Here is a 27777-nt window from a genome sequence, read left to right as displayed (position 1 = left end):
TTATTTCAGCTGAAAAATGCTTAGTTTATGATTTATAGTCAACATTAATGTAATGTCCCAAACAAGCGTTTTCAGCCCGAGTGGAGCACATTTTGACTGTTTTTTTAAAAACATCATTGTACATTGAAATTTCTGCTTGCGTATGCTTTAGAAGCAAGAATTAAGAGGACTACATTCATTATTTCAGCTGAAAAATGCTTAGTTTTTGATTTATAGTCAACATTAATGAAATGTCCCCAACAGCGTTTTCAGCCCGAGTGGAGCACATTTTGACTGTTTTTTTTAAAAACATCATTGTACATTGAAATATCTGCTTGCGTATGCTTTAGAAGCAAGAATTAAGAGGACTACATTCATTATTTCAGCTGAAAAATGCTTAGTTTATGATTTATAGTCAACATTAATGAAATGTCCCCAACAGCGTTTTCAGCCCGAGTGGAGCACATTTTGACTGTTTTTTTAAAAACATCATTGTACATTGAAATTTCTGCTTGCGTATGCTTTAGAAGCAAGAATTAAGAGGACTACATTCATTATTTCAGCTGAAAAATGCTTAGTTTATGATTTATAGTCAACATTAATGAAATGTCCCCAACAGCGTTTTCAGCCCGAGGGGAGCACATTTTGACTGTTTTTTTAAAAACATCATTGTACATTGAAATTTCTGCTTGCGTATGCTTTAGAAGCAAGAATTAAGAGGACTACATTCATTTTTTCAGCTGAAAAATGCTTAGTTTTTGATTTATAGTCAACATTAATGAAATGTCCCCAACAGCGTTTTCAGCCCGAGTGGAGCACATTTTGACTGTTTTTTTTAAAAACATCATTGTACATTGAAATTTCTGCTTGCGTATGCTTTAGAAGCAAGAATTAAGAGGACTACATTCATTATTTCAGCTGAAAAATGCTTAGTTTATGAATTATAGTCAACATTAATGAAATGTTCCAAACAAGCGTTTTCAGCCCGAGTGGAGCACATTTTGACTGTTTTTTTAAAAACATCATTGTACATTGAAATTTCTGCTTGCATATGCTTTAGAAGCAAGAATTAAGAGGACTACATTCATTATTTCAGCTGAAAAATGCTTAGTTTATGATTTATAGTCAACATTAATGAAGTGTTCCAAACAAGCGTTTTCAGCCCGAGTGGAGCACATTTTGACCGTTTTTTTAAAAACATCATTGTACATTGAAATTTCTGTTTGCGTATGCTTTAGAAGCAAGAATTAAGAGGACTACATTCATTATTTCAGCTGAAAAATGCTTAGTTTATGATTTATAGTCAACATTAATGTAATGTCCCAAACAAGCGTTTTCAGCCCGAGTGGAGCACATTTTGACTGTTTTTTTAAAAACATCATTGTACATTGAAATTTCTGCTTGCGTATGCTTTAGAAGCAAGAATTAAGAGGACTACATTCATTATTTCAGCTGAAAAATGCTTAGTTTTTGATTTATAGTCAACATTAATGAAATGTCCCCAACAGCGTTTTCAGCCCGAGTGGAGCACATTTTGACTGTTTTTTTAAAAACATCATTGTACATTGAAATTTCTGCTTGCGTATGCTTTAGAAGCAAGAATTAAGAGGACTACATTCATTATTTCAGCTGAAAAATGCTTAGTTTATGATTTATAGTCAACATTAATGTAATGTCCCAAACAAGCGTTTTCAGCCCGAGTGGAGCACATTTTGACTGTTTTTTTAAAAACATCATTGTACATTGAAATTTCTGCTTGCGTATGCTTTAGAAGCAAGAATTAAGAGGACTACATTCATTATTTCAGCTGAAAAATGCTTAGTTTTTGATTTATAGTCAACATTAATGAAATGTCCCCAACAGCGTTTTCAGCCCGAGTGGAGCACATTTTGACTGTTTTTTTAAAAACATCATTGTACATTGAAATTTCTGCTTGCGTATGCTTTAGAAGCAAGAATTAAGAGGACTACATTCATTATTTCAGCTGAAAAATGCTTAGTTTTTGATTTATAGTCAACATTAATGAAATGTCCCCAACAGCGTTTTCAGCCCGAGTGGAGCACATTTTGACTGTTTTTTTAAAAACATCATTGTACATTGAAATTTCTGCTTGCGTATGCTTTAGAAGCAAGAATTAAGAGGACTACATTCATTATTTCAGCTGAAAAATGCTTAGTTTATGATTTATAGTCAACATTAATGAAATGTCCCCAACAGCGTTTTCAGCCCGAGTGGAGCACATTTTGACTGTTTTTTTAAAAACATCATTGTACATTGAAATTTCTGCTTGCGTATGCTTTAGAAGCAAGAATTAAGAGGACTACATTCATTATTTCAGCTGAAAAATGCTTAGTTTTTGATTTATAGTCAACATTAATGAAATGTCCCCAACAGCGTTTTCAGCCCGAGTGGAGCACATTTTGACTGTTTTTTTAAAAACATCATTGTACATTGAAATTTCTGCTTGTGTATGCTTTAGAAGCAAGAATTAAGAGGACTACATTCATTTTTTCAGCTGAAAAATGCTTAGTTTATGATTTATAGTCAACATTAATGAAATGTTCCAAACAAGCGTTTTCAGCCCGAGTGGAGCACATTTTGACCGTTTTTTTAAAAACATCATTGTACATTGAAATTTCTGCTTGCGTATGCTTTAGAAGCAAGAATTAAGAGGACTACATTCATTATTTCAGCTGAAAAATGCTTAGTTTTTGATTTATAGTCAACATTAATGAAATGTCCCCAACAGCGTTTTCAGCCCGAGTGGAGCACATTTTGACTGTTTTTTTAAAAACATCATTGTACATTGAAATTTCTGCTTGCGTATGCTTTAGAAGCAAGAATTAAGAGGACTACATTCATTATTTCAGCTGAAAAATGCTTAGTTTATGATTTATAGTCAACATTAATGAAATGTCCCCAACAGCGTTTTCAGCCCGAGGGGAGCACATTTTGACTGTTTTTTTAAAAACATCATTGTACATTGAAATTTCTGCTTGCGTATGCTTTAGAAGCAAGAATTAAGAGGACTACATTCATTTTTTCAGCTGAAAAATGCTTAGTTTTTGATTTATAGTCAACATTAATGAAATGTCCCCAACAGCGTTTTCAGCCCGAGTGGAGCACATTTTGACTGTTTTTTTTAAAAACATCATTGTACATTGAAATTTCTGCTTGCGTATGCTTTAGAAGCAAGAATTAAGAGGACTACATTCATTATTTCAGCTGAAAAATGCTTAGTTTTTGATTTATAGTCAACATTAATGAAATGTCCCCAACAGCGTTTTCAGCCCGAGTGGAGCACATTTTGACTGTTTTTTTAAAAACATCATTGTACATTGAAATTTCTGCTTGCGTATGCTTTAGAATTAAGAATTAAGAGGACTACATTCATTATTTCAGCTGAAAAATGCTTAGTTTTTGATTTATAGTCAACATTAATGAAATGTCCCCAACAGCGTTTTCAGCCCGAGTGGAGCACATTTTGACTGTTTTTTTAAAAACATCATTGTACATTGAAATTTCTGTTTGCGTATGCTTTAGAAGCAAGAATTAAGAGGACTACATTCATTATTTCAGCTGAAAAATGCTTAGTTTATGATTTATAGTCAACATTAATGTAATGTCCCAAACAAGCGTTTTCAGCCCGAGTGGAGCACATTTTGACTGTTTTTTTAAAAACATCATTGTACATTGAAATTTCTGCTTGCGTATGCTTTAGAAGCAAGAATTAAGAGGACTACATTCATTATTTCAGCTGAAAAATGCTTAGTTTATGATTTATAGTCAACATTAATGAAATGTCCCAAACAAGCGTTTTCAGCCCGAGTGGAGCACATTTTGACTGTTTTTTTAAAAACATCATTGTACATTGAAATTTCTGCTTGCGTATGCTTTAGAAGCAAGAATTAAGAGGACTACATTCATTATTTCAGCTGAAAAATGCTTAGTTTTTGATTTATAGTCAACATTAATGAAATGTCCCCAACAGCCTTTTCAGCCCGAGTGGAGCACATTTTGACTGTTTTTTTTAAAAACATCATTGTACATTGAAATATCTGCTTGCGTATGCTTTAGAAGCAAGAATTAAGAGGACTACATTCATTATTTCAGCTGAAAAATGCTTAGTTTATGATTTATAGTCAACATTAATGAAATGTCCCCAACAGCGTTTTCAGCCCGAGTGGAGCACATTTTGACTGTTTTTTTAAAAACATCATTGTACATTGAAATTTCTGCTTGCGTATGCTTTAGAAGCAAGAATTAAGAGGACTACATTCATTATTTCAGCTGAAAAATGCTTAGTTTTTGATTTATAGTCAACATTAATGAAATGTCCCCAACAGCGTTTTCAGCCCGAGTGGAGCACATTTTGACTGTTTTTTTAAAAACATCATTGTACATTGAAATTTCTGCTTGCGTATGCTTTAGAAGCAAGAATTAAGAGGACTACATTCATTTTTTCAGCTGAAAAATGCTTAGTTTATGATTTATAGTCAACATTAATGAAATGTCCCCAACAGCGTTTTCAGCCCGAGTGGAGCACATTTTGACTGTTTTTTTAAAAACATCATTGTACATTGAAATTTCTGCTTGCGTATGCTTTAGAAGCAAGAATTAAGAGGACTACATTCATTATTTCAGCTGAAAAATGCTTAGTTTATGAATTATAGTCAACATTAATGAAATGTTCCAAACAAGCGTTTTCAGCCCGAGTGGAGCACATTTTGACTGTTTTTTTAAAAACATCATTGTACATTGAAATTTCTGCTTGCATATGCTTTAGAAGCAAGAATTAAGAGGACTACATTCATTATTTCAGCTGAAAAATGCTTAGTTTATGATTTATAGTCAACATTAATGTAATGTCCCAAACAAGCGTTTTCAGCCCGAGTGGAGCACATTTTGACTGTTTTTTTAAAAACATCATTGTACATTGAAATTTCTGCTTGTGTATGCTTTAGAAGCAAGAATTAAGAGGACTACATTCATTATTTCAGCTGAAAAATGCTTAGTTTATGATTTATAGTCAACATTAATGAAATGTTCCAAACAAGCGTTTTCAGCCCGAGTGGAGCACATTTTGACTGTTTTTTTAAAAACATCATTGTACATTGAAATTTCTGCTTGCGTATGCTTTAGAAGCAAGAATTAAGAGGACTACATTCATTATTTCAGCTGAAAAATGCTTAGTTTTTGATTTATAGTCAACATTAATGAAATGTCCCCAACAGCGTTTTCAGCCCGAGTGGAGCACATTTTGACTGTTTTTTTTAAAAACATCATTGTACATTGAAATATCTGCTTGCGTATGCTTTAGAAGCAAGAATTAAGAGGACTACATTCATTATTTCAGCTGAAAAATGCTTAGTTTATGATTTATAGTCAACATTAATGAAATGTCCCCAACAGCGTTTTCAGCTCGAGTGGAGCACATTTTGACTGTTTTTTTAAAAACATCATTGTACATTGAAATTTCTGCTTGCGTATGCTTTAGAAGCAAGAATTAAGAGGACTACATTCATTATTTCAGCTGAAAAATGCTTAGTTTATGATTTATAGTCAACATTAATGAAATGTCCCCAACAGCGTTTTCAGCCCGAGGGGAGCACATTTTGACTGTTTTTTTAAAAACATCATTGTACATTGAAATTTCTGCTTGCGTATGCTTTAGAAGCAAGAATTAAGAGGACTACATTCATTTTTTCAGCTGAAAAATGCTTAGTTTTTGATTTATAGTCAACATTAATGAAATGTCCCCAACAGCGTTTTCAGCCCGAGTGGAGCACATTTTGACTGTTTTTTTTAAAAACATCATTGTACATTGAAATTTCTGCTTGCGTATGCTTTAGAAGCAAGAATTAAGAGGACTACATTCATTATTTCAGCTGAAAAATGCTTAGTTTATGAATTATAGTCAACATTAATGAAATGTTCCAAACAAGCGTTTTCAGCCCGAGTGGAGCACATTTTGACTGTTTTTTTAAAAACATCATTGTACATTGAAATTTCTGCTTGCATATGCTTTAGAAGCAAGAATTAAGAGGACTACATTCATTATTTCAGCTGAAAAATGCTTAGTTTATGATTTATAGTCAACATTAATGAAGTGTTCCAAACAAGCGTTTTCAGCCCGAGTGGAGCACATTTTGACCGTTTTTTTAAAAACATCATTGTACATTGAAATTTCTGTTTGCGTATGCTTTAGAAGCAAGAATTAAGAGGACTACATTCATTATTTCAGCTGAAAAATGCTTAGTTTATGATTTATAGTCAACATTAATGTAATGTCCCAAACAAGCGTTTTCAGCCCGAGTGGAGCACATTTTGACTGTTTTTTTAAAAACATCATTGTACATTGAAATTTCTGCTTGCGTATGCTTTAGAAGCAAGAATTAAGAGGACTACATTCATTATTTCAGCTGAAAAATGCTTAGTTTTTGATTTATAGTCAACATTAATGAAATGTCCCCAACAGCGTTTTCAGCCCGAGTGGAGCACATTTTGACTGTTTTTTTAAAAACATCATTGTACATTGAAATTTCTGCTTGCGTATGCTTTAGAAGCAAGAATTAAGAGGACTACATTCATTATTTCAGCTGAAAAATGCTTAGTTTTTGATTTATAGTCAACATTAATGAAATGTCCCCAACAGCGTTTTCAGCCCGAGTGGAGCACATTTTGACTGTTTTTTTAAAAACATCATTGTACATTGAAATTTCTGCTTGCGTATGCTTTAGAAGCAAGAATTAAGAGGACTACATTCATTATTTCAGCTGAAAAATGCTTAGTTTATGATTTATAGTCAACATTAATGAAATGTCCCCAACAGCGTTTTCAGCCCGAGTGGAGCACATTTTGACTGTTTTTTTAAAAACATCATTGTACATTGAAATTTCTGCTTGCGTATGCTTTAGAAGCAAGAATTAAGAGGACTACATTCATTATTTCAGCTGAAAAATGCTTAGTTTTTGATTTATAGTCAACATTAATGAAATGTCCCCAACAGCCTTTTCAGCCCGAGTGGAGCACATTTTGACTGTTTTTTTTAAAAACATCATTGTACATTGAAATATCTGCTTGCGTATGCTTTAGAAGCAAGAATTAAGAGGACTACATTCATTATTTCAGCTGAAAAATGCTTAGTTTATGATTTATAGTCAACATTAATGAAATGTCCCCAACAGCGTTTTCAGCCCGAGTGGAGCACATTTTGACTGTTTTTTTAAAAACATCATTGTACATTGAAATTTCTGCTTGCGTATGCTTTAGAAGCAAGAATTAAGAGGACTACATTCATTATTTCAGCTGAAAAATGCTTAGTTTTTGATTTATAGTCAACATTAATGAAATGTCCCCAACAGCGTTTTCAGCCCGAGTGGAGCACATTTTGACTGTTTTTTTAAAAACATCATTGTACATTGAAATTTCTGCTTGCGTATGCTTTAGAAGCAAGAATTAAGAGGACTACATTCATTTTTTCAGCTGAAAAATGCTTAGTTTATGATTTATAGTCAACATTAATGAAATGTCCCCAACAGCGTTTTCAGCCCGAGTGGAGCACATTTTGACTGTTTTTTTAAAAACATCATTGTACATTGAAATTTCTGCTTGCGTATGCTTTAGAAGCAAGAATTAAGAGGACTACATTCATTATTTCAGCTGAAAAATGCTTAGTTTATGAATTATAGTCAACATTAATGAAATGTTCCAAACAAGCGTTTTCAGCCCGAGTGGAGCACATTTTGACTGTTTTTTTAAAAACATCATTGTACATTGAAATTTCTGCTTGCATATGCTTTAGAAGCAAGAATTAAGAGGACTACATTCATTATTTCAGCTGAAAAATGCTTAGTTTATGATTTATAGTCAACATTAATGAAATGTTCCAAACAAGCGTTTTCAGCCCGAGTGGAGCACATTTTGACCGTTTTTTTAAAAACATCATTGTACATTGAAATTTCTGTTTGCGTATGCTTTAGAAGCAAGAATTAAGAGGACTACATTCATTATTTCAGCTGAAAAATGCTTAGTTTATGATTTATAGTCAACATTAATGTAATGTCCCAAACAAGCGTTTTCAGCCCGAGTGGAGCACATTTTGACTGTTTTTTTAAAAACATCATTGTACATTGAAATTTCTGCTTGTGTATGCTTTAGAAGCAAGAATTAAGAGGACTACATTCATTATTTCAGCTGAAAAATGCTTAGTTTATGATTTATAGTCAACATTAATGAAATGTTCCAAACAAGCGTTTTCAGCCCGAGTGGAGCACATTTTGACTGTTTTTTTAAAAACATCATTGTACATTGAAATTTCTGCTTGCGTATGCTTTAGAAGCAAGAATTAAGAGGACTACATTCATTATTTCAGCTGAAAAATGCTTAGTTTTTGATTTATAGTCAACATTAATGAAATGTCCCCAACAGCGTTTTCAGCCCGAGTGGAGCACATTTTGACTGTTTTTTTTAAAAACATCATTGTACATTGAAATATCTGCTTGCGTATGCTTTAGAAGCAAGAATTAAGAGGACTACATTCATTATTTCAGCTGAAAAATGCTTAGTTTATGATTTATAGTCAACATTAATGAAATGTTCCAAACAAGCGTTTTCAGCCCGAGTGGAGCACATTTTGACCGTTTTTTTAAAAACATCATTGTACATTGAAATTTCTGTATGCGTATGCTTTAGAAGCAAGAATTAAGAGGACTACATTCATTATTTCATCTGGAAAATGCTTAGTTTATGATTTATAGTCAACATTAATGTAATGTCCCAAACAAGCGTTTTCAGCCCGAGTGGAGCACATTTTGACTGTTTTTTTAAAAACATCATTGTACATTGAAATTTCTGCTTGCGTATGCTTTAGAAGCAAGAATTAAGAGGACTACATTCATTATTTCAGCTGAAAAATGCTTAGTTTATGATTTATAGTCAACATTAATGAAATGTCCCCAACAGCGTTTTCAGCCCGAGGGGAGCACATTTTGACTGTTTTTTTAAAAACATCATTGTACATTGAAATTTCTGCTTGCGTATGCTTTAGAAGCAAGAATTAAGAGGACTACATTCATTTTTTCAGCTGAAAAATGCTTAGTTTTTGATTTATAGTCAACATTAATGAAATGTCCCCAACAGCGTTTTCAGCCCGAGTGGAGCACATTTTGACTGTTTTTTTTAAAAACATCATTGTACATTGAAATTTCTGCTTGCGTATGCTTTAGAAGCAAGAATTAAGAGGACTACATTCATTATTTCAGCTGAAAAATGCTTAGTTTATGAATTATAGTCAACATTAATGAAATGTTCCAAACAAGCGTTTTCAGCCCGAGTGGAGCACATTTTGACTGTTTTTTTAAAAACATCATTGTACATTGAAATTTCTGCTTGCATATGCTTTAGAAGCAAGAATTAAGAGGACTACATTCATTATTTCAGCTGAAAAATGCTTAGTTTATGATTTATAGTCAACATTAATGAAGTGTTCCAAACAAGCGTTTTCAGCCCGAGTGGAGCACATTTTGACCGTTTTTTTAAAAACATCATTGTACATTGAAATTTCTGTTTGCGTATGCTTTAGAAGCAAGAATTAAGAGGACTACATTCATTATTTCAGCTGAAAAATGCTTAGTTTATGATTTATAGTCAACATTAATGTAATGTCCCAAACAAGCGTTTTCAGCCCGAGTGGAGCACATTTTGACTGTTTTTTTAAAAACATCATTGTACATTGAAATTTCTGCTTGCGTATGCTTTAGAAGCAAGAATTAAGAGGACTACATTCATTATTTCAGCTGAAAAATGCTTAGTTTTTGATTTATAGTCAACATTAATGAAATGTCCCCAACAGCGTTTTCAGCCCGAGTGGAGCACATTTTGACTGTTTTTTTAAAAACATCATTGTACATTGAAATTTCTGCTTGCGTATGCTTTAGAAGCAAGAATTAAGAGGACTACATTCATTATTTCAGCTGAAAAATGCTTAGTTTTTGATTTATAGTCAACATTAATGAAATGTCCCCAACAGCGTTTTCAGCCCGAGTGGAGCACATTTTGACTGTTTTTTTAAAAACATCATTGTACATTGAAATTTCTGCTTGCGTATGCTTTAGAAGCAAGAATTAAGAGGACTACATTCATTATTTCAGCTGAAAAATGCTTAGTTTATGATTTATAGTCAACATTAATGAAATGTCCCCAACAGCGTTTTCAGCCCGAGTGGAGCACATTTTGACTGTTTTTTTAAAAACATCATTGTACATTGAAATTTCTGCTTGCGTATGCTTTAGAAGCAAGAATTAAGAGGACTACATTCATTATTTCAGCTGAAAAATGCTTAGTTTTTGATTTATAGTCAACATTAATGAAATGTCCCCAACAGCCTTTTCAGCCCGAGTGGAGCACATTTTGACTGTTTTTTTTAAAAACATCATTGTACATTGAAATATCTGCTTGCGTATGCTTTAGAAGCAAGAATTAAGAGGACTACATTCATTATTTCAGCTGAAAAATGCTTAGTTTATGATTTATAGTCAACATTAATGAAATGTCCCCAACAGCGTTTTCAGCCCGAGTGGAGCACATTTTGACTGTTTTTTTAAAAACATCATTGTACATTGAAATTTCTGCTTGCGTATGCTTTAGAAGCAAGAATTAAGAGGACTACATTCATTATTTCAGCTGAAAAATGCTTAGTTTATGAATTATAGTCAACATTAATGAAATGTTCCAAACAAGCGTTTTCAGCCCGAGTGGAGCACATTTTGACTGTTTTTTTAAAAACATCATTGTACATTGAAATTTCTGCTTGCATATGCTTTAGAAGCAAGAATTAAGAGGACTACATTCATTATTTCAGCTGAAAAATGCTTAGTTTATGATTTATAGTCAACATTAATGAAGTGTTCCAAACAAGCGTTTTCAGCCCGAGTGGAGCACATTTTGACCGTTTTTTTAAAAACATCATTGTACATTGAAATTTCTGTTTGCGTATGCTTTAGAAGCAAGAATTAAGAGGACTACATTCATTATTTCAGCTGAAAAATGCTTAGTTTATGATTTATAGTCAACATTAATGTAATGTCCCAAACAAGCGTTTTCAGCCCGAGTGGAGCACATTTTGACTGTTTTTTTAAAAACATCATTGTACATTGAAATTTCTGCTTGCGTATGCTTTAGAAGCAAGAATTAAGAGGACTACATTCATTATTTCAGCTGAAAAATGCTTAGTTTTTGATTTATAGTCAACATTAATGAAATGTCCCCAACAGCGTTTTCAGCCCGAGTGGAGCACATTTTGACTGTTTTTTTAAAAACATCATTGTACATTGAAATTTCTGCTTGCGTATGCTTTAGAAGCAAGAATTAAGAGGACTACATTCATTATTTCAGCTGAAAAATGCTTAGTTTTTGATTTATAGTCAACATTAATGAAATGTCCCCAACAGCGTTTTCAGCCCGAGTGGAGCACATTTTGACTGTTTTTTTAAAAACATCATTGTACATTGAAATTTCTGCTTGCGTATGCTTTAGAAGCAAGAATTAAGAGGACTACATTCATTATTTCAGCTGAAAAATGCTTAGTTTATGATTTATAGTCAACATTAATGAAATGTCCCCAACAGCGTTTTCAGCCCGAGTGGAGCACATTTTGACTGTTTTTTTAAAAACATCATTGTACATTGAAATTTCTGCTTGCGTATGCTTTAGAAGCAAGAATTAAGAGGACTACATTCATTATTTCAGCTGAAAAATGCTTAGTTTTTGATTTATAGTCAACATTAATGAAATGTCCCCAACAGCCTTTTCAGCCCGAGTGGAGCACATTTTGACTGTTTTTTTTAAAAACATCATTGTACATTGAAATATCTGCTTGCGTATGCTTTAGAAGCAAGAATTAAGAGGACTACATTCATTATTTCAGCTGAAAAATGCTTAGTTTATGATTTATAGTCAACATTAATGAAATGTCCCCAACAGCGTTTTCAGCCCGAGTGGAGCACATTTTGACTGTTTTTTTAAAAACATCATTGTACATTGAAATTTCTGCTTGCGTATGCTTTAGAAGCAAGAATTAAGAGGACTACATTCATTATTTCAGCTGAAAAATGCTTAGTTTTTGATTTATAGTCAACATTAATGAAATGTCCCCAACAGCGTTTTCAGCCCGAGTGGAGCACATTTTGACTGTTTTTTTAAAAACATCATTGTACATTGAAATTTCTGCTTGCGTATGCTTTAGAAGCAAGAATTAAGAGGACTACATTCATTTTTTCAGCTGAAAAATGCTTAGTTTATGATTTATAGTCAACATTAATGAAATGTCCCCAACAGCGTTTTCAGCCCGAGTGGAGCACATTTTGACTGTTTTTTTAAAAACATCATTGTACATTGAAATTTCTGCTTGCGTATGCTTTAGAAGCAAGAATTAAGAGGACTACATTCATTATTTCAGCTGAAAAATGCTTAGTTTATGAATTATAGTCAACATTAATGAAATGTCCCCAACAGCGTTTTCAGCCCGAGGGGAGCACATTTTGACTGTTTTTTTAAAAACATCATTGTACATTGAAATTTCTGCTTGCGTATGCTTTAGAAGCAAGAATTAAGAGGACTACATTCATTTTTTCAGCTGAAAAATGCTTAGTTTTTGATTTATAGTCAACATTAATGAAATGTCCCCAACAGCGTTTTCAGCCCGAGTGGAGCACATTTTGACTGTTTTTTTTAAAAACATCATTGTACATTGAAATTTCTGCTTGCGTATGCTTTAGAAGCAAGAATTAAGAGGACTACATTCATTATTTCAGCTGAAAAATGCTTAGTTTATGATTTATAGTCAACATTAATGTAATGTCCCAAACAAGCGTTTTCAGCCCGAGTGGAGCACATTTTGACTGTTTTTTTAAAAACATCATTGTACATTGAAATTTCTGCTTGTGTATGCTTTAGAAGCAAGAATTAAGAGGACTACATTCATTATTTCAGCTGAAAAATGCTTAGTTTATGATTTATAGTCAACATTAATGAAATGTTCCAAACAAGCGTTTTCAGCCCGAGTGGAGCACATTTTGACTGTTTTTTTAAAAACATCATTGTACATTGAAATTTCTGCTTGCGTATGCTTTAGAAGCAAGAATTAAGAGGACTACATTCATTATTTCAGCTGAAAAATGCTTAGTTTTTGATTTATAGTCAACATTAATGAAATGTCCCCAACAGCGTTTTCAGCCCGAGTGGAGCACATTTTGACTGTTTTTTTTAAAAACATCATTGTACATTGAAATATCTGCTTGCGTATGCTTTAGAAGCAAGAATTAAGAGGACTACATTCATTATTTCAGCTGAAAAATGCTTAGTTTATGATTTATAGTCAACATTAATGAAATGTTCCAAACAAGCGTTTTCAGCCCGAGTGGAGCACATTTTGACCGTTTTTTTAAAAACATCATTGTACATTGAAATTTCTGTATGCGTATGCTTTAGAAGCAAGAATTAAGAGGACTACATTCATTATTTCATCTGGAAAATGCTTAGTTTATGATTTATAGTCAACATTAATGTAATGTCCCAAACAAGCGTTTTCAGCCCGAGTGGAGCACATTTTGACTGTTTTTTTAAAAACATCATTGTACATTGAAATTTCTGCTTGCGTATGCTTTAGAAGCAAGAATTAAGAGGACTACATTCATTATTTCAGCTGAAAAATGCTTAGTTTATGATTTATAGTCAACATTAATGAAATGTTCCAAACAAGCGTTTTCAGCCCGAGTGGAGCACATTTTGACTGTTTTTTTAAAAACATCATTGTACATTGAAATTTCTGCTTGCGTATGCTTTAGAAGCAAGAATTAAGAGGACTACATTCATTATTTCAGCTGAAAAATGCTTAGTTTTTGATTTATAGTCAACATTAATGAAATGTCCCCAACAGCGTTTTCAGCCCGAGTGGAGCACATTTTGACTGTTTTTTTTAAAAACATCATTGTACATTGAAATATCTGCTTGCGTATGCTTTAGAAGCAAGAATTAAGAGGACTACATTCATTATTTCAGCTGAAAAATGCTTAGTTTATGATTTATAGTCAACATTAATGAAATGTCCCCAACAGCGTTTTCAGCCCGAGTGGAGCACATTTTGACTGTTTTTTTAAAAACATCATTGTACATTGAAATTTCTGCTTGCGTATGCTTTAGAAGCAAGAATTAAGAGGACTACATTCATTATTTCAGCTGAAAAATGCTTAGTTTATGATTTATAGTCAACATTAATGAAATGTCCCCAACAGCGTTTTCAGCCCGAGGGGAGCACATTTTGACTGTTTTTTTAAAAACATCATTGTACATTGAAATTTCTGCTTGCGTATGCTTTAGAAGCAAGAATTAAGAGGACTACATTCATTTTTTCAGCTGAAAAATGCTTAGTTTTTGATTTATAGTCAACATTAATGAAATGTCCCCAACAGCGTTTTCAGCCCGAGTGGAGCACATTTTGACTGTTTTTTTTAAAAACATCATTGTACATTGAAATTTCTGCTTGCGTATGCTTTAGAAGCAAGAATTAAGAGGACTACATTCATTATTTCAGCTGAAAAATGCTTAGTTTATGAATTATAGTCAACATTAATGAAATGTTCCAAACAAGCGTTTTCAGCCCGAGTGGAGCACATTTTGACTGTTTTTTTAAAAACATCATTGTACATTGAAATTTCTGCTTGCATATGCTTTAGAAGCAAGAATTAAGAGGACTACATTCATTATTTCAGCTGAAAAATGCTTAGTTTATGATTTATAGTCAACATTAATGAAGTGTTCCAAACAAGCGTTTTCAGCCCGAGTGGAGCACATTTTGACCGTTTTTTTAAAAACATCATTGTACATTGAAATTTCTGTTTGCGTATGCTTTAGAAGCAAGAATTAAGAGGACTACATTCATTATTTCAGCTGAAAAATGCTTAGTTTATGATTTATAGTCAACATTAATGTAATGTCCCAAACAAGCGTTTTCAGCCCGAGTGGAGCACATTTTGACTGTTTTTTTAAAAACATCATTGTACATTGAAATTTCTGCTTGCGTATGCTTTAGAAGCAAGAATTAAGAGGACTACATTCATTATTTCAGCTGAAAAATGCTTAGTTTTTGATTTATAGTCAACATTAATGAAATGTCCCCAACAGCGTTTTCAGCCCGAGTGGAGCACATTTTGACTGTTTTTTTAAAAACATCATTGTACATTGAAATTTCTGCTTGCGTATGCTTTAGAAGCAAGAATTAAGAGGACTACATTCATTATTTCAGCTGAAAAATGCTTAGTTTTTGATTTATAGTCAACATTAATGAAATGTCCCCAACAGCGTTTTCAGCCCGAGTGGAGCACATTTTGACTGTTTTTTTAAAAACATCATTGTACATTGAAATTTCTGCTTGCGTATGCTTTAGAAGCAAGAATTAAGAGGACTACATTCATTATTTCAGCTGAAAAATGCTTAGTTTATGATTTATAGTCAACATTAATGAAATGTCCCCAACAGCGTTTTCAGCCCGAGTGGAGCACATTTTGACTGTTTTTTTAAAAACATCATTGTACATTGAAATTTCTGCTTGCGTATGCTTTAGAAGCAAGAATTAAGAGGACTACATTCATTATTTCAGCTGAAAAATGCTTAGTTTTTGATTTATAGTCAACATTAATGAAATGTCCCCAACAGCCTTTTCAGCCCGAGTGGAGCACATTTTGACTGTTTTTTTTAAAAACATCATTGTACATTGAAATATCTGCTTGCGTATGCTTTAGAAGCAAGAATTAAGAGGACTACATTCATTATTTCAGCTGAAAAATGCTTAGTTTATGATTTATAGTCAACATTAATGAAATGTCCCCAACAGCGTTTTCAGCCCGAGTGGAGCACATTTTGACTGTTTTTTTAAAAACATCATTGTACATTGAAATTTCTGCTTGCGTATGCTTTAGAAGCAAGAATTAAGAGGACTACATTCATTATTTCAGCTGAAAAATGCTTAGTTTTTGATTTATAGTCAACATTAATGAAATGTCCCCAACAGCGTTTTCAGCCCGAGTGGAGCACATTTTGACTGTTTTTTTAAAAACATCATTGTACATTGAAATTTCTGCTTGCGTATGCTTTAGAAGCAAGAATTAAGAGGACTACATTCATTTTTTCAGCTGAAAAATGCTTAGTTTATGATTTATAGTCAACATTAATGAAATGTCCCCAACAGCGTTTTCAGCCCGAGTGGAGCACATTTTGACTGTTTTTTTAAAAACATCATTGTACATTGAAATTTCTGCTTGCGTATGCTTTAGAAGCAAGAATTAAGAGGACTACATTCATTATTTCAGCTGAAAAATGCTTAGTTTATGAATTATAGTCAACATTAATGAAATGTTCCAAACAAGCGTTTTCAGCCCGAGTGGAGCACATTTTGACTGTTTTTTTAAAAACATCATTGTACATTGAAATTTCTGCTTGCATATGCTTTAGAAGCAAGAATTAAGAGGACTACATTCATTATTTCAGCTGAAAAATGCTTAGTTTATGATTTATAGTCAACATTAATGAAATGTTCCAAACAAGCGTTTTCAGCCCGAGTGGAGCACATTTTGACCGTTTTTTTAAAAACATCATTGTACATTGAAATTTCTGTTTGCGTATGCTTTAGAAGCAAGAATTAAGAGGACTACATTCATTATTTCAGCTGAAAAATGCTTAGTTTATGATTTATAGTCAACATTAATGTAATGTCCCAAACAAGCGTTTTCAGCCCGAGTGGAGCACATTTTGACTGTTTTTTTAAAAACATCATTGTACATTGAAATTTCTGCTTGTGTATGCTTTAGAAGCAAGAATTAAGAGGACTACATTCATTATTTCAGCTGAAAAATGCTTAGTTTATGATTTATAGTCAACATTAATGAAATGTTCCAAACAAGCGTTTTCAGCCCGAGTGGAGCACATTTTGACTGTTTTTTTAAAAACATCATTGTACATTGAAATTTCTGCTTGCGTATGCTTTAGAAGCAAGAATTAAGAGGACTACATTCATTATTTCAGCTGAAAAATGCTTAGTTTTTGATTTATAGTCAACATTAATGAAATGTCCCCAACAGCGTTTTCAGCCCGAGTGGAGCACATTTTGACTGTTTTTTTTAAAAACATCATTGTACATTGAAATATCTGCTTGCGTATGCTTTAGAAGCAAGAATTAAGAGGACTACATTCATTATTTCAGCTGAAAAATGCTTAGTTTATGATTTATAGTCAACATTAATGAAATGTTCCAAACAAGCGTTTTCAGCCCGAGTGGAGCACATTTTGACCGTTTTTTTAAAAACATCATTGTACATTGAAATTTCTGTATGCGTATGCTTTAGAAGCAAGAATTAAGAGGACTACATTCATTATTTCATCTGGAAAATGCTTAGTTTATGATTTATAGTCAACATTAATGTAATGTCCCAAACAAGCGTTTTCAGCCCGAGTGGAGCACATTTTGACTGTTTTTTTAAAAACATCATTGTACATTGAAATTTCTGCTTGCGTATGCTTTAGAAGCAAGAATTAAGAGGACTACATTCATTATTTCAGCTGAAAAATGCTTAGTTTATGATTTATAGTCAACATTAATGAAATGTCCCCAACAGCGTTTTCAGCCCGAGGGGAGCACATTTTGACTGTTTTTTTAAAAACATCATTGTACATTGAAATTTCTGCTTGCGTATGCTTTAGAAGCAAGAATTAAGAGGACTACATTCATTTTTTCAGCTGAAAAATGCTTAGTTTTTGATTTATAGTCAACATTAATGAAATGTCCCCAACAGCGTTTTCAGCCCGAGTGGAGCACATTTTGACTGTTTTTTTTAAAAACATCATTGTACATTGAAATTTCTGCTTGCGTATGCTTTAGAAGCAAGAATTAAGAGGACTACATTCATTATTTCAGCTGAAAAATGCTTAGTTTATGAATTATAGTCAACATTAATGAAATGTTCCAAACAAGCGTTTTCAGCCCGAGTGGAGCACATTTTGACTGTTTTTTTAAAAACATCATTGTACATTGAAATTTCTGCTTGCATATGCTTTAGAAGCAAGAATTAAGAGGACTACATTCATTATTTCAGCTGAAAAATGCTTAGTTTATGATTTATAGTCAACATTAATGAAGTGTTCCAAACAAGCGTTTTCAGCCCGAGTGGAGCACATTTTGACCGTTTTTTTAAAAACATCATTGTACATTGAAATTTCTGTTTGCGTATGCTTTAGAAGCAAGAATTAAGAGGACTACATTCATTATTTCAGCTGAAAAATGCTTAGTTTATGATTTATAGTCAACATTAATGTAATGTCCCAAACAAGCGTTTTCAGCCCGAGTGGAGCACATTTTGACTGTTTTTTTAAAAACATCATTGTACATTGAAATTTCTGCTTGCGTATGCTTTAGAAGCAAGAATTAAGAGGACTACATTCATTATTTCAGCTGAAAAATGCTTAGTTTTTGATTTATAGTCAACATTAATGAAATGTCCCCAACAGCGTTTTCAGCCCGAGTGGAGCACATTTTGACTGTTTTTTTAAAAACATCATTGTACATTGAAATTTCTGCTTGCGTATGCTTTAGAAGCAAGAATTAAGAGGACTACATTCATTATTTCAGCTGAAAAATGCTTAGTTTTTGATTTATAGTCAACATTAATGAAATGTCCCCAACAGCGTTTTCAGCCCGAGTGGAGCACATTTTGACTGTTTTTTTAAAAACATCATTGTACATTGAAATTTCTGCTTGCGTATGCTTTAGAAGCAAGAATTAAGAGGACTACATTCATTATTTCAGCTGAAAAATGCTTAGTTTATGATTTATAGTCAACATTAATGAAATGTCCCCAACAGCGTTTTCAGCCCGAGTGGAGCACATTTTGACTGTTTTTTTAAAAACATCATTGTACATTGAAATTTCTGCTTGCGTATGCTTTAGAAGCAAGAATTAAGAGGACTACATTCATTATTTCAGCTGAAAAATGCTTAGTTTTTGATTTATAGTCAACATTAATGAAATGTCCCCAACAGCCTTTTCAGCCCGAGTGGAGCACATTTTGACTGTTTTTTTTAAAAACATCATTGTACATTGAAATATCTGCTTGCGTATGCTTTAGAAGCAAGAATTAAGAGGACTACATTCATTATTTCAGCTGAAAAATGCTTAGTTTATGATTTATAGTCAACATTAATGAAATGTCCCCAACAGCGTTTTCAGCCCGAGTGGAGCACATTTTGACTGTTTTTTTAAAAACATCATTGTACATTGAAATTTCTGCTTGCGTATGCTTTAGAAGCAAGAATTAAGAGGACTACATTCATTATTTCAGCTGAAAAATGCTTAGTTTTTGATTTATAGTCAACATTAATGAAATGTCCCCAACAGCGTTTTCAGCCCGAGTGGAGCACATTTTGACTGTTTTTTTAAAAACATCATTGTACATTGAAATTTCTGCTTGCGTATGCTTTAGAAGCAAGAATTAAGAGGACTACATTCATTTTTTCAGCTGAAAAATGCTTAGTTTATGATTTATAGTCAACATTAATGAAATGTCCCCAACAGCGTTTTCAGCCCGAGTGGAGCACATTTTGACTGTTTTTTTAAAAACATCATTGTACATTGAAATTTCTGCTTGCGTATGCTTTAGAAGCAAGAATTAAGAGGACTACATTCATTATTTCAGCTGAAAAATGCTTAGTTTATGAATTATAGTCAACATTAATGAAATGTTCCAAACAAGCGTTTTCAGCCCGAGTGGAGCACATTTTGACTGTTTTTTTAAAAACATCATTGTACATTGAAATTTCTGCTTGCATATGCTTTAGAAGCAAGAATTAAGAGGACTACATTCATTATTTCAGCTGAAAAATGCTTAGTTTATGATTTATAGTCAACATTAATGAAATGTTCCAAACAAGCGTTTTCAGCCCGAGTGGAGCACATTTTGACCGTTTTTTTAAAAACATCATTGTACATTGAAATTTCTGTTTGCGTATGCTTTAGAAGCAAGAATTAAGAGGACTACATTCATTATTTCAGCTGAAAAATGCTTAGTTTATGATTTATAGTCAACATTAATGTAATGTCCCAAACAAGCGTTTTCAGCCCGAGTGGAGCACATTTTGACTGTTTTTTTAAAAACATCATTGTACATTGAAATTTCTGCTTGTGTATGCTTTAGAAGCAAGAATTAAGAGGACTACATTCATTATTTCAGCTGAAAAATGCTTAGTTTATGATTTATAGTCAACATTAATGAAATGTTCCAAACAAGCGTTTTCAGCCCGAGTGGAGCACATTTTGACTGTTTTTTTAAAAACATCATTGTACATTGAAATTTCTGCTTGCGTATGCTTTAGAAGCAAGAATTAAGAGGACTACATTCATTATTTCAGCTGAAAAATGCTTAGTTTTTGATTTATAGTCAACATTAATGAAATGTCCCCAACAGCGTTTTCAGCCCGAGTGGAGCACATTTTGACTGTTTTTTTTAAAAACATCATTGTACATTGAAATATCTGCTTGCGTATGCTTTAGAAGCAAGAATTAAGAGGACTACATTCATTATTTCAGCTGAAAAATGCTTAGTTTATGATTTATAGTCAACATTAATGAAATGTTCCAAACAAGCGTTTTCAGCCCGAGTGGAGCACATTTTGACCGTTTTTTTAAAAACATCATTGTACATTGAAATTTCTGTATGCGTATGCTTTAGAAGCAAGAATTAAGAGGACTACATTCATTATTTCATCTGGAAAATGCTTAGTTTATGATTTATAGTCAACATTAATGTAATGTCCCAAACAAGCGTTTTCAGCCCGAGTGGAGCACATTTTGACTGTTTTTTTAAAAACATCATTGTACATTGAAATTTCTGCTTGCGTATGCTTTAGAAGCAAGAATTAAGAGGACTACATTCATTATTTCAGCTGAAAAATGCTTAGTTTATGATTTATAGTCAACATTAATGAAATGTCCCCAACAGCGTTTTCAGCCCGAGGGGAGCACATTTTGACTGTTTTTTTAAAAACATCATTGTACATTGAAATTTCTGCTTGCGTATGCTTTAGAAGCAAGAATTAAGAGGACTACATTCATTTTTTCAGCTGAAAAATGCTTAGTTTTTGATTTATAGTCAACATTAATGAAATGTCCCCAACAGCGTTTTCAGCCCGAGTGGAGCACATTTTGACTGTTTTTTTTAAAAACATCATTGTACATTGAAATTTCTGCTTGCGTATGCTTTAGAAGCAAGAATTAAGAGGACTACATTCATTATTTCAGCTGAAAAATGCTTAGTTTATGAATTATAGTCAACATTAATGAAATGTTCCAAACAAGCGTTTTCAGCCCGAGTGGAGCACATTTTGACTGTTTTTTTAAAAACATCATTGTACATTGAAATTTCTGCTTGCATATGCTTTAGAAGCAAGAATTAAGAGGACTACATTCATTATTTCAGCTGAAAAATGCTTAGTTTATGATTTATAGTCAACATTAATGAAGTGTTCCAAACAAGCGTTTTCAGCCCGAGTGGAGCACATTTTGACCGTTTTTTTAAAAACATCATTGTACATTGAAATTTCTGTTTGCGTATGCTTTAGAAGCAAGAATTAAGAGGACTACATTCATTATTTCAGCTGAAAAATGCTTAGTTTATGATTTATAGTCAACATTAATGTAATGTCCCAAACAAGCGTTTTCAGCCCGAGTGGAGCACATTTTGACTGTTTTTTTAAAAACATCATTGTACATTGAAATTTCTGCTTGCGTATGCTTTAGAAGCAAGAATTAAGAGGACTACATTCATTATTTCAGCTGAAAAATGCTTAGTTTTTGATTTATAGTCAACATTAATGAAATGTCCCCAACAGCGTTTTCAGCCCGAGTGGAGCACATTTTGACTGTTTTTTTAAAAACATCATTGTACATTGAAATTTCTGCTTGCGTATGCTTTAGAAGCAAGAATTAAGAGGACTACATTCATTATTTCAGCTGAAAAATGCTTAGTTTTTGATTTATAGTCAACATTAATGAAATGTCCCCAACAGCGTTTTCAGCCCGAGTGGAGCACATTTTGACTGTTTTTTTAAAAACATCATTGTACATTGAAATTTCTGCTTGCGTATGCTTTAGAAGCAAGAATTAAGAGGACTACATTCATTATTTCAGCTGAAAAATGCTTAGTTTATGATTTATAGTCAACATTAATGAAATGTCCCCAACAGCGTTTTCAGCCCGAGTGGAGCACATTTTGACTGTTTTTTTAAAAACATCATTGTACATTGAAATTTCTGCTTGCGTATGCTTTAGAAGCAAGAATTAAGAGGACTACATTCATTATTTCAGCTGAAAAATGCTTAGTTTTTGATTTATAGTCAACATTAATGAAATGTCCCCAACAGCCTTTTCAGCCCGAGTGGAGCACATTTTGACTGTTTTTTTTAAAACCATCATTGTACATTGAAATATCTGCTTGCGTATGCTTTAGAAGCAAGAATTAAGAGGACTACATTCATTATTTCAGCTGAAAAATGCTTAGTTTATGATTTATAGTCAACATTAATGAAATGTCCCCAACAGCGTTTTCAGCCCGAGTGGAGCACATTTTGACTGTTTTTTTAAAAACATCATTGTACATTGAAATTTCTGCTTGCGTATGCTTTAGAAGCAAGAATTAAGAGGACTACATTCATTATTTCAGCTGAAAAATGCTTAGTTTTTGATTTATAGTCAACATTAATAAAATGTCCCCAACAGCGTTTTCAGCCCGAGTGGAGCACATTTTGACTGTTTTTTTAAAAACATCATTGTACATTGAAATTTCTGCTTGCGTATGCTTTAGAAGCAAGAATTAAGAGGACTACATTCATTTTTTCAGCTGGAAAATGCTTAGTTTATGATTTATAGTCAACATTAATGAAATGTCCCCAACAGCGTTTTCAGCCCGAGTGGAGCACATTTTGACTGTTTTTTTAAAAACATCATTGTACATTGAAATTTCTGCTTGCGTATGCTTTAGAAGCAAGAATTAAGAGGACTACATTCATTATTTCAGCTGAAAAATGCTTAGTTTATGAATTATAGTCAACATTAATGAAATGTTCCAAACAAGCGTTTTCAGCCCGAGTGGAGCACATTTTGACTGTTTTTTTAAAAACATCATTGTACATTGAAATTTCTGCTTGCATATGCTTTAGAAGCAAGAATTAAGAGGACTACATTCATTTTTTCAGCTGAAAAATGCTTAGTTTTTGATTTATAGTCAACATTAATGAAATGTCCCCAACAGCGTTTTCAGCCCGAGTGGAGCACATTTTGACTGTTTTTTTTAAAAACATCATTGTACATTGAAATTTCTGCTTGCGTATGCTTTAGAAGCAAGAATTAAGAGGACTACATTCATTATTTCAGCTGAAAAATGCTTAGTTTATGAATTATAGTCAACATTAATGAAATGTTCCAAACAAGCGTTTTCAGCCCGAGTGGAGCACATTTTGACTGTTTTTTTAAAAACATCATTGTACATTGAAATTTCTGCTTGCATATGCTTTAGAAGCAAGAATTAAGAGGACTACATTCATTATTTCAGCTGAAAAATGCTTAGTTTATGATTTATAGTCAACATTAATGAAGTGTTCCAAACAAGCGTTTTCAGCCCGAGTGGAGCACATTTTGACCGTTTTTTTAAAAACATCATTGTACATTGAAATTTCTGCTTGCATATGCTTTAGAAGCAAGAATTAAGAGGACTACATTCATTATTTCAGCTGAAAAATGCTTAGTTTATGAATTATAGTCAACATTAATGAAATGTTCCAAACAAGCGTTTTCAGCCCGAGTGGAGCACATTTTGACCGTTTTTTTAAAAACATCATTGTACATTGAAATTTCTGTTTGCGTATGCTTTAGAAGCAAGAATTAAGAGGACTACATTCATTATTTCAGCTGAAAAATGCTTAGTTTATGATTTATAGTCAACATTAATGTAATGTCCCAAACAAGCGTTTTCAGCCCGAGTGGAGCACATTTTGACTGTTTTTTTAAAAACATCATTGTACATTGAAATTTCTGCTTGTGTATGCTTTAGAAGCAAGAATTAAGAGGACTACATTCATTATTTCAGCTGAAAAATGCTTAGTTTATGATTTATAGTCAACATTAATGAAATGTTCCAAACAAGCGTTTTCAGCCCGAGTGGAGCACATTTTGACTGTTTTTTTAAAAACATCATTGTACATTGAAATTTCTGCTTGCGTATGCTTTAGAAGCAAGAATTAAGAGGACTACATTCATTATTTCAGCTGAAAAATGCTTAGTTTTTGATTTATAGTCAACATTAATGAAATGTCCCCAACAGCGTTTTCAGCCCGAGTGGAGCACATTTTGACTGTTTTTTTTAAAAACATCATTGTACATTGAAATATCTGCTTGCGTATGCTTTAGAAGCAAGAATTAAGAGGACTACATTCATTATTTCAGCTGAAAAATGCTTAGTTTATGATTTATAGTCAACATTAATGAAATGTCCCCAACAGCGTTTTCAGCCCGAGTGGAGCACATTTTGACTGTTTTTTTAAAAACATCATTGTACATTGAAATTTCTGCTTGCGTATGCTTTAGAAGCAAGAATTAAGAGGACTACATTCATTATTTCAGCTGAAAAATGCTTAGTTTATGATTTATAGTCAACATTAATGAAATGTCCCCAACAGCGTTTTCAGCCCGAGGGGAGCACATTTTGACTGTTTTTTTAAAAACATCATTGTACATTGAAATTTCTGCTTGCGTATGCTTTAGAAGCAAGAATTAAGAGGACTACATTCATTTTTTCAGCTGAAAAATGCTTAGTTTTTGATTTATAGTCAACATTAATGAAATGTCCCCAACAGCGTTTTCAGCCCGAGTGGAGCACATTTTGACTGTTTTTTTTAAAAACATCATTGTACATTGAAATTTCTGCTTGCGTATGCTTTAGAAGCAAGAATTAAGAGGACTACATTCATTATTTCAGCTGAAAAATGCTTAGTTTATGAATTATAGTCAACATTAATGAAATGTTCCAAACAAGCGTTTTCAGCCCGAGTGGAGCACATTTTGACTGTTTTTTTAAAAACATCATTGTACATTGAAATTTCTGCTTGCATATGCTTTAGAAGCAAGAATTAAGAGGACTACATTCATTATTTCAGCTGAAAAATGCTTAGTTTATGATTTATAGTCAACATTAATGAAGTGTTCCAAACAAGCGTTTTCAGCCCGAGTGGAGCACATTTTGACCGTTTTTTTAAAAACATCATTGTACATTGAAATTTCTGTTTGCGTATGCTTTAGAAGCAAGAATTAAGAGGACTACATTCATTATTTCAGCTGAAAAATGCTTAGTTTATGATTTATAGTCAACATTAATGTAATGTCCCAAACAAGCGTTTTCAGCCCGAGTGGAGCACATTTTGACTGTTTTTTTAAAAACATCATTGTACATTGAAATTTCTGCTTGCGTATGCTTTAGAAGCAAGAATTAAGAGGACTACATTCATTATTTCAGCTGAAAAATGCTTAGTTTTTGATTTATAGTCAACATTAATGAAATGTCCCCAACAGCGTTTTCAGCCCGAGTGGAGCACATTTTGACTGTTTTTTTAAAAACATCATTGTACATTGAAATTTCTGCTTGCGTATGCTTTAGAAGCAAGAATTAAGAGGACTACATTCATTATTTCAGCTGAAAAATGCTTAGTTTTTGATTTATAGTCAACATTAATGAAATGTCCCCAACAGCGTTTTCAGCCTGAGTGGAGCACATTTTGACTGTTTTTTTAAAAACATCATTGTACATTGAAATTTCTGCTTGCGTATGCTTTAGAAGCAAGAATTAAGAGGACTACATTCATTATTTCAGCTGAAAAATGCTTAGTTTATGATTTATAGTCAACATTAATGAAATGTCCCCAACAGCGTTTTCAGCCCGAGTGGAGCACATTTTGACTGTTTTTTTAAAAACATCATTGTACATTGAAATTTCTGCTTGCGTATGCTTTAGAAGCAAGAATTAAGAGGACTACATTCATTATTTCAGCTGAAAAATGCTTAGTTTTTGATTTATAGTCAACATTAATGAAATGTCCCCAACAGCGTTTTCAGCCCGAGTGGAGCACATTTTGACTGTTTTTTTAAAAACATCATTGTACATTGAAATTTCTGCTTGCGTATGCTTTAGAAGCAAGAATTAAGAGGACTACATTCATTTTTTCAGCTGAAAAATGCTTAGTTTATGATTTATAGTCAACATTAATGAAATGTTCCAAACAAGCGTTTTCAGCCCGAGTGGAGCACATTTTGACCGTTTTTTTAAAAACATCATTGTACATTGAAATTTCTGCTTGCGTATGCTTTAGAAGCAAGAATTAAGAGGACTACATTCATTATTTCAGCTGAAAAATGCTTAGTTTTTGATTTATAGTCAACATTAATGAAATGTCCCCAACAGCGTTTTCAGCCCGAGTGGAGCACATTTTGACTGTTTTTTTAAAAACATCATTGTACATTGAAATTTCTGCTTGCGTATGCTTTAGAAGCAAGAATTAAGAGGACTACATTCATTATTTCAGCTGAAAAATGCTTAGTTTATGATTTATAGTCAACATTAATGAAATGTCCCCAACAGCGTTTTCAGCCGAGTGGAGCACATTTTGACTGTTTTTTTAAAAACATCATTGTACATTGAAATTTCTGCTTGCGTATGCTTTAGAAGCAAGAATTAAGAGGACTACATTCATTATTTCAGCTGAAAAATGCTTAGTTTTTGATTTATAGTCAACATTAATGAAATGTCCCCAACAGCGTTTTCAGCCCGAGTGGAGCACATTTTGACTGTTTTTTTAAAAACATCATTGTACATTGAAATTTCTGCTTGCGTATGCTTTAGAAGCAAGAATTAAGAGGACTACATTCATTTTTTCAGCTGAAAAATGCTTAGTTTATGATTTATAGTCAACATTAATGAAATGTTCCAAACAAGCGTTTTCAGCCCGAGTGGAGCACATTTTGACCGTTTTTTTAAAAACATCATTGTACATTGAAATTTCTGCTTGCGTATGCTTTAGAAGCAAGAATTAAGAGGACTACATTCATTTTTTCAGCTGAAAAATGCTTAGTTTTTGATTTATAGTCAACATTAATGAAATGTCCCCAACAGCGTTTTCAGCCCGAGTGGAGCACATTTTGACTGTTTTTTTTAAAAACATCATTGTACATTGAAATTTCTGCTTGCGTATGCTTTAGAAGCAAGAATTAAGAGGACTACATTCATTATTTCAGCTGAAAAATGCTTAGTTTATGAATTATAGTCAACATTAATGAAATGTTCCAAACAAGCGTTTTCAGCCCGAGTGGAGCACATTTTGACTGTTTTTTTAAAAACATCATTGTACATTGAAATTTCTGCTTGCATATGCTTTAGAAGCAAGAATTAAGAGGACTACATTCATTATTTCAGCTGAAAAATGCTTAGTTTATGATTTATAGTCAACATTAATGAAGTGTTCCAAACAAGCGTTTTCAGCCCGAGTGGAGCACATTTTGACCGTTTTTTTAAAAACATCATTGTACATTGAAATTTCTGTTTGCGTATGCTTTAGAAGCAAGAATTAAGAGGACTACATTCATTATTTCAGCTGAAAAATGCTTAGTTTATGATTTATAGTCAACATTAATGTAATGTCCCAAACAAGCGTTTTCAG

Source organism: Hippichthys cyanospilos, chromosome 13, assembly GCF_059441005.1.
Source record: "Hippichthys cyanospilos isolate Australia breed blue-spotted pipefish chromosome 13, RoL_Hcya_1.0, whole genome shotgun sequence".
NCBI classification, from domain to species: Eukaryota; Metazoa; Chordata; class Actinopteri; order Syngnathiformes; family Syngnathidae; genus Hippichthys; species Hippichthys cyanospilos.
Note: the sequence above shows the minus strand (reverse complement) of the source record.